Here is a 17,056-nt window from a genome sequence, read left to right on the forward strand (position 1 = left end):
AAGTGTTATTTTTCCTTTATCCCTACTTCTTTTCATGATTTCCCTTGCTATTCTAGATCTTTTTTTTCAAATAAGCTTTATTGTTTTTCAAATCAAGTTTCTTAAAGTTCCCTTTGATAAATTGATTTTTTAGAAGTGTTTATGTAGGTTCAAGTAATATAAATAATGAATCTCAGGAAGTGGTTACCAGTATTCCAATTCACACTATTAGAAATTAAAGATATGTAAAATATGGCAATTGATTTCAACCCAATGAAAATATGTAATTGAAATAATGCAAGCATTTAATAGGAATCACTATTTGCACTTAGCACTTCACTATTAATTAACTTTGGTAGTATTGTCATTTTTATTACATTGATATACTTCAGTAATAAGCACTGATGATTCCTCTAGCTAATTAAACTTTTTTTTTATTTCTTTAAGGAGTAATTTATAATTGAATCTATCAAAGTTTGTGTGTGTGTGTGTGTGTGTGTGTGTGTGTATACGCGCTATGGTAAATTGATCTCACAATATTCTTGTACTTATTTAAAAGGAGATTTTCCTTTCCATTATTGCCTTTTGGATTTTCTTATTATTATATAAAAATTCTATTGAATTTTGGAATCTTACAATATAGCCTGCTACTTTGCTGAAGCTATTGTCTTAATTATATTTTTGTTGATTCCCTAGGATTTTCCAAATAAACCATTATGTCATTTTTTACCTATTTTTATGCTTTTAACTTTTTTTATCTTGTGCTATTTCTATTACTAGAATTTCTAATACTATATAAAACAAAAATGGAGAGACTGAGCACCTTGGCTTTACTCCTGTATTTACTGGAAAAGGTTTTAATGTATTTCCATTATTTATGGTGCTTGCTTTTAGTTTCAGGTACGATTTTATGATAATTTTAAAAAGATCCCTCTGTGTCTATACTTTTAGCATAACTAATTATTGTACTTTGTCAAAGGTTTTTTTTCCCTAATCTGTTGAAATATTCATGTAGTTTTATTTTGTTAAATTATGTTTACTTAATGATTAAATTAAATTACTCTGCCAAGATAGCATAGTAAAGGCAGAGTTTCACCTGAATTCTCTGCCAAACTCAACCACATGTTTTTAATAATGACTCTAAACAAATTCTAGACTGCTAAAATGCACAAAAACACGCAACTAAATGATTTCCAAATCAAAATAACTTAGAAGATTTGCATGAAAGGTTTATTACACTAGGATAATATTGGAGAGAAATCTATCATGCTAACGTTTGCCAGTCAGTGTAGACCAGGATCTAACAAACCAGAAGCAAATATTGGGAGCAGTGGCAGAAACTACGTCTGGAGCTTTCAGCACACAGAGAGTAAGAGAGTGGAACAACTAGTCAGATGGACATTATAGGGGTCTTTTTGTTAGCACTGAGGCAGGACACTGTTGCTTTTCCCATACTTGGATCTGGGTCACAGTCGAGGATGGCAGTCTCAGGGCAAGGAGGAGCACTGGCACACTAGAGCTTCTGGATAGAGTTGAGTGGGGACCCTCTTCAGAATTCCAAGGCAGAAAATAGTGCTTCTGATCACTCACATGTTAGAGTACAGGATAAGAAAGCATTAAACACCTCTTTTTTAGATATAATCTTGGAAGAACTGAAAAATTCATAGATCTCAGAAGCATCTTTGAAAATAACTGAATTAAACCCCTGAAGTATGGGACAATGCATCTTACACCCTGAAATCAGAGCCCTACTTTAATGAAGAGTTAAAAGTCAAGTAATAGGCTAGGGAAATGAACAAGCAACAGAACAATATTCTGACAATAGAAAATTACTGTGGTGACAAGGAAGATCATAAAACATATTTAGGGGAAGATAACAAAGTCAAAGGTCTTACCTCCAAAGCCTCCAAGAAAAAATATTAATTGATCTCAGACCATGAAAGAGGTCAAAAAATATTTTTAAAATCAAGTAAGAAAAGTAGAGGAAAAATCGGAAAAAGAAATGAGAATGAAAAAATGATTCAACAGCTTAGTAAAGGAGACACACACACACAAAATACATTAGATCTACTTAACAAACAGATTAGGCCAAATATAAAAGAAGTACAAAAGGCAATTTTGCTTTTTTTTTTTTTAAAGCATAATTGGCCAGAGACGCAAGAAAAATTTACTGAAAAAATCCTTTAAAAATAGAATTGGCCAAATGGAAAAAGAAGTACAAAAGCTCACTGAAAATAATAATTCCTTAAAGATTAGAATTGAACAAATGGAAGCCAATGATTTTATGACAAATTAAAACAAACAATAAAACAAAGTCACAAGAATGAAAAAAAGAAGACAATGTGAAAGATCTCATTGGAAAAACAACTAGTCTGGAAAATAGATGGAGGAGAGCTAATTCCAAAAGTATTGGATTACCTGAAAGCCATGATCAGAAAAAAGAGCCTGTAGGTCCAATGGACTGGTGATGGAAAGAGCCAACTGCACCCAGAGAAAGGGCTGTGGGGACTGAATGTGGATCACAACATAGCATTTTTCCTTTGTTTATTGTTGTTTGCTTGATTTTTTCCCTTCTCATTTTTTCCCTTTTTGATTTGATTTTTCTTGTACAGCATGATAATTGTTACATTGTATATGTACATGTACAGATGATAATAAATACATATAGAAGAATTGCATATGCTTAACATATATTGGATTACTTGCCATCTAAGGAAGGGGATGGAGGGAAGGGACGGGAAAAATTTAGAACACAAAGTTATAATTTGACTTACATAAATAAAGTCAATATTTATAACTGTATATATTAGAAAATAAAAAGCTTTAATTTACAAAAGCAAAACATACATAGAGATACACACAGTTAAACACTAAATGACATAATAATACTCTGAATTTACCAAGTATAATAAAGTTGAAAATTAGCTTAAAAAAAAGATCCTAGACATTCTCTTTCGAGAAATTTTTTAAGTAAAAGTGTCCTGATATTCTAGAACTAGAGGGAAAGTGTCAATTAAAAGAATACATTGATCAATTCCTAAAAGCCCCAAGTGGAACCTCCTGGAATAGAGAAGGAAGATGACAAGTTTTGAATGGAATGTGGAAAAAATGAGACAAGAAAGCATTGCTGTTGGAGTTGTAAAATGATTCAACCATTTTAAACAGCAATTTGGAACTACTATCAGAGGATTGTAAAACCATGCGAAAATCTTGCAATAGCACTGAAGTCTATATCCAAAAAAAGCAAAAGCAAAAAGGAAAAGAATTTATGTGTTCAATAATATTAATAGCATCTGTTTTCTAGAGTCAAGAATTAGAAATTGAGGGGATGCCTATCAACTGGGGAATGGCTGACCAAATGTGGTATGTAATTATGATGGAATTGTGCTATAAGAAATGATAAGCCATATGCTCTTAGTAAAACCTGGATTTACCTTTTTTTAATGATCTCTTTCTGATATAGAACCAGTAGAGACACTGTTGGATCAAAGGGTATGCAAAATTTTATAGCCCTTAAAATTTATATTTGTTGATGCAAAATGATATGTACTTGTACAGTAACAGCTGTTACTGTTAGATGATCAGCTGTGAATCACTTATTGTCAGCAATACAATATTCCAAGACAATGTAAAGATCTTATGATGAAAAATCCTCCAATTGGAGGAAGTAAAGAAGAGAATTTGGAATTCAAAGTTTTAAAAATAGAAAAAATGTTTTTATATGTAACTAGAGAAAACTAAAATACTAAATTAAAAATTAAAAATATATGGTTAAATATATTGATTGTTTTCCTGATCTTGAACCATCTTTTCATTTCTGGTATAAATCCAACTTTATCATAATAAATGATATCTTACATAAATCTTTATAGGTTGTTTGTTATTTCAAATCACTGATATGATGTTTGATATTGATATTGGACCATAACTCAAACTCTATTCTTTATCTTTTCCCAATTTAAATATTAAGACTATATTTTTTCTAATAAAAGGAATATGATAGGGTCCTTTATTTCTCAACTTTTGCAAATAATTCATGTCATATGAGTACTTTTTTGTCCTGATAGAATCATGATCATGAGTTTTTTTTGGTAGTTCCTTGACAGCTAATTCAATTTCCCCCTTTTTTGAAATTATGTAACTTAAAATTTATTTTAAAAGTGTTCCATTTTTTGAGTATCTTATGTTTTTGAAGATTTTCCTCTTTTGTGTGTATATAGTCTCAGTTTGTTAATATATAGCTATATATTCACAGATCTAATTATTTTTTATATTTGCTCTGCTTTTGTTATGATTTCTCCCTTTCATTATCTCTACAATAATCATTTTTGAAGTTAGCTAGGCTAATCCTCAAATATCAAGAAAGGGAAAATAGAGAAATAAATACCTCCCATGTGCCAAGTATTGTGCTAAACACTCTACAAACATTATATCATTTGTTCCTTACAACAACTGTGAGTTAGGAGCTATCTTTTAAAAAGGTAATTTATAGTTTTCAACATTTACTTTTATAAGAATGTGAGTTTCATTTTTTTCTCTCTTCCTCTTCTCCCTCTCTCCAAAACAGCAAGCAATCTGATGTAGATTTTATATATACATATATACAATCATATTGAACATATTTCCATATTAGTCATCTCATGAAAGAAGAATCAGAACAAAAGGGAAAAACTATGAAAAAAACAAAAACCAAAAAAAAGTGAGAAATAATATATTTTGATCTGCATCAGATCTGCATACTGTTTGAGTATGGATAACACTTTCCATCATAAGTCTATTGAAATTGTCTTGGATCACTGTATTGCTGAGAAGAGCTAAGATTTTCATGATTGATTATTACATCATGTTGCTATTATCGTATACAATGTTCTCCTGTTCTGCTCACTTTATATGAATCTTTCCAGGTTTTTCTGAGGTTCATCTGCTCTCATATCTTATAAAGCAATAATATTCTACCACATTGATATATCATAATTTGTTCAGCCATTCCCCAGTTGATGGACATTCCCTCAATTTCTAATTATTTGCCACCACAAAGATAGTTAGCATAAATATTTTTGTACATGTGAGTCCTTTTCCATTTTTTATGATCTCCTTGGGCTACAAACCTGATAGTAGTATTGCTGGAATCAAAAGTATTGGTTGCTTTTTGAGTATAGTTAGGAGCTATTGTTATCCTCATTTTTACAATTAAGGAAGCTAAGGTAAATAGATTAAGTGACCTGTCCTCAGTCATAGAAAGGCGTTTGAGGCTAGGCTTTAACTCATCTTCTTGACTCCAGGTATGGCACTCTGTCCATTAGGTCCATTCTTGAAGCACTCCTTGACAGAATTTGCTAGAGCTTGTGAGCTATTAGCATAGGTATTGAGGATCCAGAGCCCTTCATATGCTGTAGTGGATGAGTATTTGAAGAAGAAATATAAAAAGAATAATTGTTGAGTCTTACATGGGGTCTAAAATAAATTTTATAAACAGGGAGCTGGAATGACATAGCTTGGCAACCATTTATATGAAAAAGATTTAATGGTTTTAGTATACTGTAAATAAAATATGAATAAAGCATGATCCAGAATATAAATAGACTAATGTCTATTATTAATTAATTAATTAATTAATGATTAATGTTAGGCAACATTAACAGAAGCAGTATCTTACTATCTCTGGTCAGACTATACCTGAAATATGCCATATTCTGCTTGCTACATTTTAGTAAGAGTATTAACAAGCTAGAGTATTTTCAGTGGATGGCAACCAAGATGTTGAAAGGACTAAAACCCATGACATATTTGATGCAAATAAATAATTCCAAAAGTCATTCCCTAACAGAGAAACAAAGATGAATGGTTTTCTAAAAATAAATAAATAAAGCTTGTAAATTGTCAATAATCAAATGATTTCTCAAAATTATTAAAGATAATAGAAATTCAACTTAAAACTAACTCTTGATATTTTCTTTCCTGGGAGGTCCCTAAGAATAGTTTGGATAACCCTTCAGTATTTTATAGTAGAGATTTCTTTCCTGTGTGTGTAGAACTAGATTGTTTTTGAGAACCTTTCCAAATCTCAAAATTTGTGATTCTGTTTCATTTTATAGTCCTCAAAGTAGTAAAGATGATAAAAGATGGAAAAATATCAGAAAATCTGTAGGAAAACTAAAATCTTGAATCTATTGTTGTGGCAAACAATGTATAACTAATAAAGTCACTGAATATTTCACATTCCTTATTATAAAGATTCAGTTACAGGCCATGGATACCAAGGAAATCAAAGATTCTATGACAAATTAGTTTTAGTGGCAGCTCTATCTCTCTCTATCTTTCTCTCTGTCTCTGTGTGTGTGTGTGTGTGTGTGTGTGTGTGTGTGTGTGTGTGTGTGTGACAAAAGAAGGGGTTGATTCAGTGAAGAACAATTGAACAAACTGTGTTATACAACTGTAATGGAATCAATTTGTGTCAACAGATATGAAAAGTTCAGAAGAACTTGTTTGAATTGAAATAAGGTGAAAAAAAGCAGAACATTTACAATTACTACAAAAATATAAACAAAAACAACATTAAAAGACAGTTAAATTCTGATTAGCTTGGAACTAGTCAGCTAATTAAATATATTTTCTTCCCTTCAGTAGAGATGTGCAGAATTACAAATGTGTAATATAGTTAGTGTTACAGAAATCAGTTATTAGGTTTTAAGGTTTTATTGTAATTTATATTTTATTGAAATATAAATAAATAAATGTTCTTTGTTTTAAGAGTGGGTTGCATTTGGGAAAGGGTATGATTTAAAGGAAAATAATGGAGGCATAAAAACAAAAGGCTTGATAAACTTTAATATAAACATTATGCCATGTGAAGACTAGTTGGAGGAACTGAAGAGAGGCAGCATAGTATGGTAGGGAGATAATGCATCTGTTGTCAAAAGAATTGACTTAAAATCCTGGCTTAGCTATTTACTACTCATGAGATCTTGGGCAAGTCAAGTTTCCTCTTGGCTTTCCTCAACTGTAAATGGAGGGATTTGGACTAAATGATCTCTAAAATGATTTGCAGCTCTAAATCTATGAAAGAGAATATCTAGTCTAGAGAAAATTACAGAGAGGCAGATTTTTAAATCAACCGAAAGTAAAACTTTCTTAAAATTAGAGCTGCTAAAAAATGTAACAAGCTATCTATTTCAAAAGATACAGAGTTTCTGGACAGCTAGGTGGCACAGTGGATATAGCACCAGCCCTGAAGTCAGGATTCAATCTGATCTCAGATACTTAACATGTAACATTTACTGAAAATCTTCAGGCTAAAGGTAGGAAAACATTTTTACATGTAGTTGCTAATAATAACAATAATAATTACAATAGTTAAGATTTATACAGCACTAAAGGTTTGCCAACTTCTTAATATACGTTATCTCATTTGATCCTCATAATAATGCTATGGGTTAGGTGCTATCATTCCCATTTTACAGATGAGGAAAGTAAGAAAAACTAAGTAACTTGCCTTGCAACATACAGCTAGGAAGCATCTGATACAGGATTTGTATTTAAGTCATCTGAACTCTATTCACCATGCTATTTAACTGTTAAAGTGTGTTATAAAAGGTATTTCTACTTTGTGTATTCAATTCAATTTAATGAAAAATTATCATGTTTCCTATATGTGAGGCACTGTGGTAGGCCTTGGCAATACAAAGATAAAACCAATTTTTTTTCTGGCCCCCTTAGAGCTTACATTCTACTGAGAGGAAACAAAAAAGGACGCAGGTAGATAATTACAAAATGCAATACAAGTATATCACACAGTTGACTCTTTCCTACTGTATATTTGCTTCTCTCAGGCTTTTCATGACACTTCTCTCTCTGATTCTCCTTCTACATGTTTTTCTCCTTTGATCTTTGTTATTACCTTCCTTCATTAAGTTGGGGTATCCTCTACAGATTGAGTTGGGGTGTCCTCTACAGATCTGAACTAGTTCTCTTTCTCCTCTCTGTGATGTCATTAGCTTCCATGATTCAAATATCATCTCTAAACAGACAAATCTCAGTCCAGTTCATTTAGTATCAACAATTGCTTATTGGACATTTCCACTTGAATGTCTCATAGACACCATCTCAAACTCAATCCAGCCAAAAAGAAAGTCATCATTCCCCCTTTTGAAACTTTCTTTGAATATCCTTTCATTTTGGCCACTGCTGTTCTTCTAGTTACCCAAGTACCCAGTCTTGGAGACATCCCCCAATTCTCTCTTATCCCCCGTATCCAATAAGCTGACAAAACTTGTCTATTCTGTTTCTACATCATATGTTTCATCCTCCTCTAATCCCACTTATACAGCTAGCAGCATAGTTTGTTTTGGCCCTCATCACTTATACTGTATGGTTAATTGCAAAAGCCTCCTAATGAATCTCTAGGCTTTTAATCTCTTCTTTCTCCAGTCCTTTCTCTATCCGCTGTCAAAATTACTTTCTTACAAATAAAGTCTGATCATGTGATTTTCCTGACCCACAAACTCATTCTTATTAGTTTGGCATTTATGACTTGTTACAAGTTAATCAAGTACTCAATGGATAAAGTACTATTTTGGAATCAGGAAATCATGAGTGCAAATTTAGCTTCAAACACTTAACTCATTGTGTGATGTGGGCAAGTCATTTATTCCTTTTTGCCTCAGTTTCTTCATCTGAAAATGAGCCAGAGAAAAAAAATGGTAAATTATTCTGTGGTGTTCTCTTCTATAATATATGATGGTTCTCTGGGAGCAGGTTTCTTGGGGAGGTTTCTGGAGACAGCCTTAGTTTCAATTCAGATCAATAATCACCTCAAATGCATCTAGGGATTAAAGTACAGTCTGATATTGTCTCTTCCAGAATAGCTCAATTGGGCTTTCTTTGGTTCAGAGAGCTCTCGTTGCTAGAGGTGTAAACTCAAAGGTTGACTCCTTCTCCAAGAGTGGGATGATGGGAGGTGTAACTTGTCTGGACTTATGAACTCTAATGTGTGAGCCCTAATGTGTAAACTCTCTTAAAGGTGTGAGCTCTAATGTATGAACCAATTACCTAAGCATTGTTTCTATCAACTCTAGTGAGTTAACACCTTGTTTCAAGTTCTGGCTCATAACATTATTCCAATGTCTTTGCTAAGAAAAATGTTCCCAAATGGGATCACAGAGTCAGATGTGATTGAATCATCTGAACAGCAACAGTGCAAGTTACCTCCAATCCACCTTTCCTGACTTTCTTCAAATTACTCATATTCTACTATAAAGCCAAACTGGACAATATGCCATCCCCAGAACTTGGCACTTCATTTCCTTCCCCAATACTTTGCTTAGGCGCCCCTCATGCCTAGAATGCACTACTGCCTTTTATAATCCCTAGATCCTGTGGGAAGCTTTACCTCTTAGTTTTTGCTCACTCTCTTCTCCTCAGGTTATTCAAATTATCATGTTTATTCTTACCTTGTTATATGTCCTTTTTATGCATTCCTATACCTACCCACATACCAACAAATATTAAGCTCTTTGAGGATAGGGAATATTTTTTGTTTTGTCTCTGCATCTTCAAGACCTAGCAAAGTGTTTTGGACATAACAGGTGTTTGGAAGGAAAATCCTCATTGGATTGCATTAAAAGACATATTGAAAGAGGGGAAAGCACTAGTAAAAGGGAACTTCAGATAAAGCTTTTAGGAGGAGATGGCCCCTAAAAGGAGTCTTAAAGAAAGGTTCTATGAGGAAACCTTTGAAAGTGTGGATTGACAAGGGGAAAGAAATAAGCATTTATTCAGGAATATGGGGTATTCAGGGAAGATTAGCACCATAATGTGAGGGCTTGCCAAGCCCTTTTCAGAACTGCTTATTCACCTTTTGTATCCACCTGTCATCCAAGCTTCAAGAAGCTATAGTTTTTTTTTCACCTTTTAATATTTTATAGGTATCCCCAGAAGGGTGACTTTTAATTAGAAGTATTTTCAATTGGCAAATTCAAGGCCTGGAGTATGTAAAGTCCTTTTTTAAATTTATTTTTTATTATTTTTTTTATTTTTGTAATAACTTTTTATTGACAGAACCCATGCCTGGATAATTTTTTATAACATTATCCCTTGCACTCACTTCTGTTCTGATTTTTCCCCTCCCTCCCTTCACCCCCTCCCCTAGATGGCAAGCAGTCCTATATATGTTAAATATGTTACAGTATATCCTAGATACAATATATGTATGCAGAATCAAACAGTTCTCTTGTTGCACAAGGAGAATTGGATTCAGAAGGTAGAAATAACCTGGGAAGAAAAACAAAAATGCAAATAGTTTGCATTCATTTCCCAGTGTTCTTTCTTTGGGTGTAGCTGCTTCTGTCCATCCTTGATCAATTGAAACTGAGTTAGGTCTTTTTGTCAAAGAAATCCACTTCCATCAAAATACATCCTCATACAATATCTTTGTCGAAGTGTATAATGATCTCCTGGTTCTTCTTATTTCACTTAGCATCAGTTCGTGTAAGTCTCGCCAAGCCTTTCTGTATTCATCCTACTGGTCATTTCTTACAGAATAATAATATTCCATAACATTCATAGACCACAATTTAACCATTCTCCAATTGATGGGCATCCATTCAATTTCCAGTTTCTAGCCACTACAAACAGGGCTGCCACAAACATTTTGGCACATACAGGTCCCTTTCCCTTCTTTAGTATTTCTTTGGGATATAAGCCCAGAAGTAACACTGCTGGATCAAAAGATATGCACAGTTTGATAACTTTTTGGGCATAATTCCAAATTGCTCTCCAGAATGATTGGATTCGTTCACAACTCCACCAAACAATGCATCAGTGTCCCAGTTTTCCCACATCCCCTCCAACATTCATCATTATTTTTTCCTGTCATCTTTGCCAATCTGACAGGTGTGTAGTGGTATCTCAGAGTTGTCTTAATTTGCATTTCTCTGATCAATAGTGATTTGGAACACTCTTTCATATGAGTGGTGACAGTTTCAATTTCATCATCTGAAAATTGTCTCTTCATATCCTTTGACCATTTATCAATTGGAGAATGGCTTGATAAGAAGCTATAGCTCGTACCACACCTCAGTAAAGTCATCTTGACTGATGGGCTAAATCAAGCATATGGAGACTTCTCCAGCACAACAGGCAGATGAAAATACTTTGTTCCAACAGCCATGAAGATGGCTGATACATGTGTTGTGGAATGCTTAAAACTTGGTTAGATATTGAAGGTGCTAAAGTCATTCCCTGCATGCTAGGTCTTTTCCAGGCATCCTGACTTTTGTTTTTCCACTGGATTTCATTGATTCTATAAGAGAAAGTGAGGCTGACAACTTTGAACAATTCTGCCTCATTTAAATCCAACTCACTCACAAGTCAAGACATTCCCCATGATGACATTGGTCCTCTTCGAAAAGAATGGACAAGCAACATTATATGCCAATTACTTTGCTAAGTGCTTTACAAATATCTTATTTAATAGATGGCATGTCAAATTATGAAGATAACACAGTTTGGGGTGATAGTGAGGTCTAAAGTGATTATTCTTATGGGAGGCTGAGATGGAGTGAAGATTAAAGTCACAAGAATTAAAGATGATATATTAAGAAGCCAAGGTTTCCAAGAGGTCATTACATATATTTTGAATTTCCCAAACATACTTGCACATATTGATGTGTAAAGAAAAATCATGAACCAGGTTCTAGATTCCTTGAGAAAAGAAGAAAAGTAACCTCAAGTCCACTAATTTACAACAACAAAGATCCAGATTGAGTGATATAGATAGTAAGAATTTCAAAGGAGGATAGATGACAGTGATAGTGTAGTATTTGGAAGTGGGAATGGAGAAAGCATATTTCTACTTCTGTCCTCTTGGATTCAATGCATTTGGAAGACATGATAGAAGAAACATACAGTGTTGTATGGAGTATCCGGAGAGAAGATGTCTTATAGAGAGAACCAGATTTATGAGTCCAAGAATGAAAGTGTATAAGAGGAAGAAGAAATTGAGGATAAAAGGCAATTTACTTATAATACCACAAGGCTTCCAGAGGGTACAATGTGAAAATAAGACAAAGGAAGATAGGAACTGAAGAGAATCAGGACTGTGCTGAATAATGTGGAAGCATATTTTTGAAAATCTACTTTTTTAGTTTCTCTAGAGATATTATAAATCACTATTTCTGCAGTCTAAAACTCCTAACTTTTCTGTTCAGGAAACGGGGAAGAAAGAAATCTAAGACCTTTTTTTAAATGGAAAAAGGGTGATGACCAAATTTAATTCCTGTCTAGATAAGATCTTTACCTTCCTATCCACCTAGAGGGATTGGTGCCATGACCAGGGGCTTTCTCTTTTAAAACTCAAAGTTAAGATATTCATCTTGGAAAAGAAATCTTTAAGGAAAAGTAGTCCAAGAATGAATTGAATGGTGACTATTGTTAGGCAGTTGTTTTAGTCATGTATGACTTTGTGACCCCACTTGAGGTTTTCTTGGCAGAGATATTGAAGTGGTTTGCCATTTCCTTTTCTAGCTCATTTTACAGGTGAGGAAACTGAGGCAAATAGAGTTAAGGAGTTTGCCTAGAGTCACCAAGATAATTGTTTGAGTTTGGATTTGAATTCAGATCTTCCTAATTCCATGCCTGGTGCTATATCCACTCTTCCACCTGGCTGCCTTATTGGTGACAGTGCTGGAATGTTCATCCAGAATGGCATTTAATATCTTGTAATCTTTTTTCTTGTCCAAGATTCCTATAAATGTTACCTCAAAATGTCTTGGGGAAGATGGAACATTATGACAGTTGTGGATATTTCTCTCAAAGCTAAAAGTGACCTGGATATAAATTAATAATAACTTCAATAAAATTGATTCTGGAAGACCTGAAATTAAATTGCAGAGTAATATAATACTATTAATATTATTTCATCAGCAAAAAAAAATCAGGTAAAATGAGACTAGTATTAAAGAATGTTTAGCCTTCATAGATTGGCTATTACTCTGAATCACAGGAATTAGGAAAGAAAGAGTTTATTTGGTATAAAATGGGGAAAGTATGAGTTGATTAAACATACATTATTGTTGAATCCTGTGGGAAAAAAGAAGATAGAGTTGATGGGAGAGAACTATTGACATTGGAAGCCAACACTGCTAAATTAAGATGAGGGTTTAGGAAGGTATTTATTGGGTCTATGTGGATCATATTGAATAAACAGCAGTGTCATCCACATGTCCTTCTTGGTTTGGTGGGAGAGATAGAGTGAAAAGGAAACTTCTATAACTTAATAGTAGCCCTTTGGTGAATATTATTATTGATCCCAGACTTCACATGCTGCCATCTTTTATTTACTCCAGGAATTATTATCCTGATTTTATTTATAAATGAGAAAACTGAGGCAGAGAAAAGTCACTGCTCCATGGTTATACAACTAGTAAATGTGGAAGGCAGAAATTGATTCCAAATCCAGTAGCCTTACCATTATACCATGCTTCCTTCCTATTCTAGGATTCTACACTTTTGCTTTCCATTATCAAAATGGCATCCCTTTTTCTCTGTGTGTCCATGTATGTGTGTATGTGTGTGTTTGTCTGTCTGTCTGTCTCTCAATGTCTCTGTCTCTGTCTGTTTCTCTATATCTCTTTTTATCCCCTCCCTTTACTTTGGCTGTCTCATTCCCTAAGAACAACTCCATGCTGAGATCTGCTGAATTATGATGAGTCTCTTCCTGGAAACTCCATAACATGAGAAGGTCCAGCTATGCTGTTCTCATTATCCATTTCCAGATTAGACTCTAAACTATTCCATTTCAAAATACATGGTTACTCCCTTCTCTTCCCCTCTTTCTTGTTCTCCTTTTTGTTTTACCTTCTGCTACAAAAATGGAAACTCCTTGAGAGAAGGAATTACTTTGATCTCTTATTTTTGTATTCCTAGCATTTAGCAAAATGCCTGACATGTAAGAAGCACTTAAAAAAGCTTTTTGACTGACTTATTGAACTAGCTCAAGAACAAGCTCTATTGGGGAAAGAATTTTTGATCGGGTATGAGTAGGACTCCATGAGTTCTGAGATCACTTTCAATTCTATCTTTCCGAGTTGCAGGAATTGAACCTCTTCACTCTACCCACCAACCAAGAATATGGTTTTGGAGAATTTTCTAAGCTGGCTGTGTCCAAGGGAAATCTCTGGTGGTCACCTTCCTACATGACAGACTTGCTGGCCTTATCTTACATCTATTACAAAAAGTGTGGAGTAAGCTAAGCTCTGGGTCTTGCAAGAATGATTTAAGGATAAATTAGTTTCTCCCAAAGGCTATAAGCAATATGTCACACTTTGACACACAAAGGAAGTACAGGGGAAATTGCAAATAATATCTTCTGTTTGAAATAGTTGGGTTGCAAAATGTGTGGGTAGCTTTGTTTAATTAGCCAGGGAAAAACTGAAGCCAAAATGGTCAGGGTGTTAATCTGACTAAGCAACAGTCTCAACCACTTCTGTCTAGAGATCAGCACAATTCAATTGTGCAAGAACAATTCAATTCAAAATCAAAAGTACTTAAAAAGAGTGTGTATGGCTAATTATAAGAGACATGAAGGTGGAGGGTTGAGGAGCTGAAACAGTTGAATTGTTAACTTATGAATATGATTGTTAACTACTTCCCCCTAATTGGAGTAGCCCAAAGTTCAAACCAGCATAGTTGGAAAGCCCTGAACTAGGAGTCAAGAGAGCATGGTGCCATGGGACAAGCAGTAGAGAGTCATGAATATAGACTTAATATAGACTCAAAAGATAGAAGTTCAGCTATTGCCACTTGTTCCCTGGATGATCATTCATTAACCATTTCAACTGCTCTAGCCTTGGTTTCCTTTAATCAGAGGATAGGACTAGGACCTTTTCTAAGACCTTTTCCATCACTAGAGATGTACCTTGAGTTGAAGCCCAGTTCTGTCCCTAACAACTCACCAAATGCTCTGGAATAGATCTTTTTTTAATTTCTCTGTCTTCAGCTTAGTCTTTAAAGAGCCTTTCATTTCTTGAAATCCATGAAACTATCTTCTACTTGCTTTGCTAAGACAAGATGACAAGTATTTATTAAGTACCTACTCTGTGCGAGGCATTGTGCCAAGAGCAGGGAATATGAAGAAAAGCAAAAGGCAAGCCCTGCTCTCAAGGAATTCATAGTCTAATGGTTGTCGTGGTTTATCCTTCATTCTGGAAGAGGGCCATGACATCAGGAAAATGATGCCATGACATGCAAGTGAATTAGATTGAAGTGAGGGAGGACTTTGCAAAATCACTGCCTCACCTTCCCCTCTAGAGCCATCTGGGTCCAATGGCCAGACATAAATAAGAAAAGCTGGATTTTTTTTCATGGCCCTGGTTGCAATGGGGGATCTTGATCTTTTTAAGCTAAGTTCAACAGGTCTCAGTTTGATTGAAGTTGCACCATTCAGTAATCAAGGCAAGGCAGCAATTGAGGCAAAAAAATCTCTTCTTTCACCTAGTCTAAAAAAAAAAATCTAAATAAATAAATCTAGAAAAGGAAGACAGATCATCGGGGCTTCTGGCCAAAACAGAAAAGATTGCTATTTACATTCAATCTGAGTCAATCAGGACACTAGAAACAATGACCAAATTTGGTCATAGTCTAATGGAGAAGATAACAGACAAGCAGCTACGTTCAAAGGAGATAAATAAATGATAAATAGGAAATAAATTCAGAAGGAAGGCACTAGCTCTGTGCTCCAAATCAGGACCCTGTTTTGCCTGAGAAATTTTTACATGACTTTGGGTATATAGATATATAAAATAGGCATACAAATCAAACATTTATTGATAATAAATCATGAAGACATTTATTTAAAAACAATTTTTGGTGCGCATAAAATTTTATCACTTATTAAAGATGAAAGCAAATTTATATACTGATAAGATGGATATGCTTATTTATTTTTACATAAAGAATTAAATCTTGACAGCACATTTACTGCTAGAGACCTACAGTTTAAACAACTTTGCTTCGAATCACTTACTATAGGCCTATACACAGAGAAGGAATTTAGTAAATGATTAAAATGATTTGGATTTTTACAGGATTTTTTCCTTCCAATCCTTTTGCAACTTTTCCTTTTAAAAGTTTTGAGTTTAGGGCAGCTGGGTGGCACAGTAGATAAAGTACCAGCCCTGAAGTCAGGAAGATCTGACCTCAGACACTTAATACGCCCTAGCTGTTTGACCCTGGACAAGTCATTTAACTCCAATTGCCTCAGGAAAAATAAAGTTTTAAATTTTTGGTAGAGATGCTCCCCTTGGTATCTGCATGTTCTTCCCCAGGATTAATGCCATTTTTAGGCAGAAATTTTATTATTTAAATGAGGCCGGATGGGGGAGAACTGCTTATGTGGAGAAATCATTCTGCACTTATACTAACAAGGTAAACTCCAAGAAACTGAAACTAGAAAAGATTTTCTCCTGTCTTCTCCTTGTGCTATCAATTGGCAACATTTAGCATTCTTATTTTCAGTAACTTGGATAAAAGGATAGATAATGTGCTTAATGAATGTGTAGGTGACACAAAGCTGGAAAAAAAAAAAAGGCACTGAATGGTAGAATTAGGACCAAAAAAAGTTTTTTTCAGTCTAGCCATTGGATCCAATCTTAGCTTATTCCACATTAATAAGGCAAAATTAATTAGGGATAAATTTAAAGCTTTATACTTGGCTTTTTAAAAAAAATAACTTCACAAATAAAAGATGATGGTAGTAGGACAGGTTGGCAGCTCATCTGCAGAAGATCAGGAAGTGTCAGTGAAGGGATAGCTCAGAATCAGGAGGCTGAGTGATGAAGCAGCCAAGAAAGATCATTAATGCAATTTTAGATTACACTAAGAAAAGCAGGTACTGACAATTAAGTGGCAGTGGACAGAATATAGGGCTCGGAGTCAAGAACATTCATCTTCATATGCTCAAATCAGTCCCCATCTACTTACTGCCTGGGTGACTATGGTCAAGTCACTTACCCCTGTTTACTTCAGTTTCCCCATCTGCAAAATGAGCTGGAGAAAGAAATGGCAAGATCTCTGCCAAGAA

Source organism: Antechinus flavipes, chromosome 2 (assembly GCF_016432865.1).
Source record: "Antechinus flavipes isolate AdamAnt ecotype Samford, QLD, Australia chromosome 2, AdamAnt_v2, whole genome shotgun sequence".
NCBI classification, from domain to species: Eukaryota; Metazoa; Chordata; class Mammalia; order Dasyuromorphia; family Dasyuridae; genus Antechinus; species Antechinus flavipes.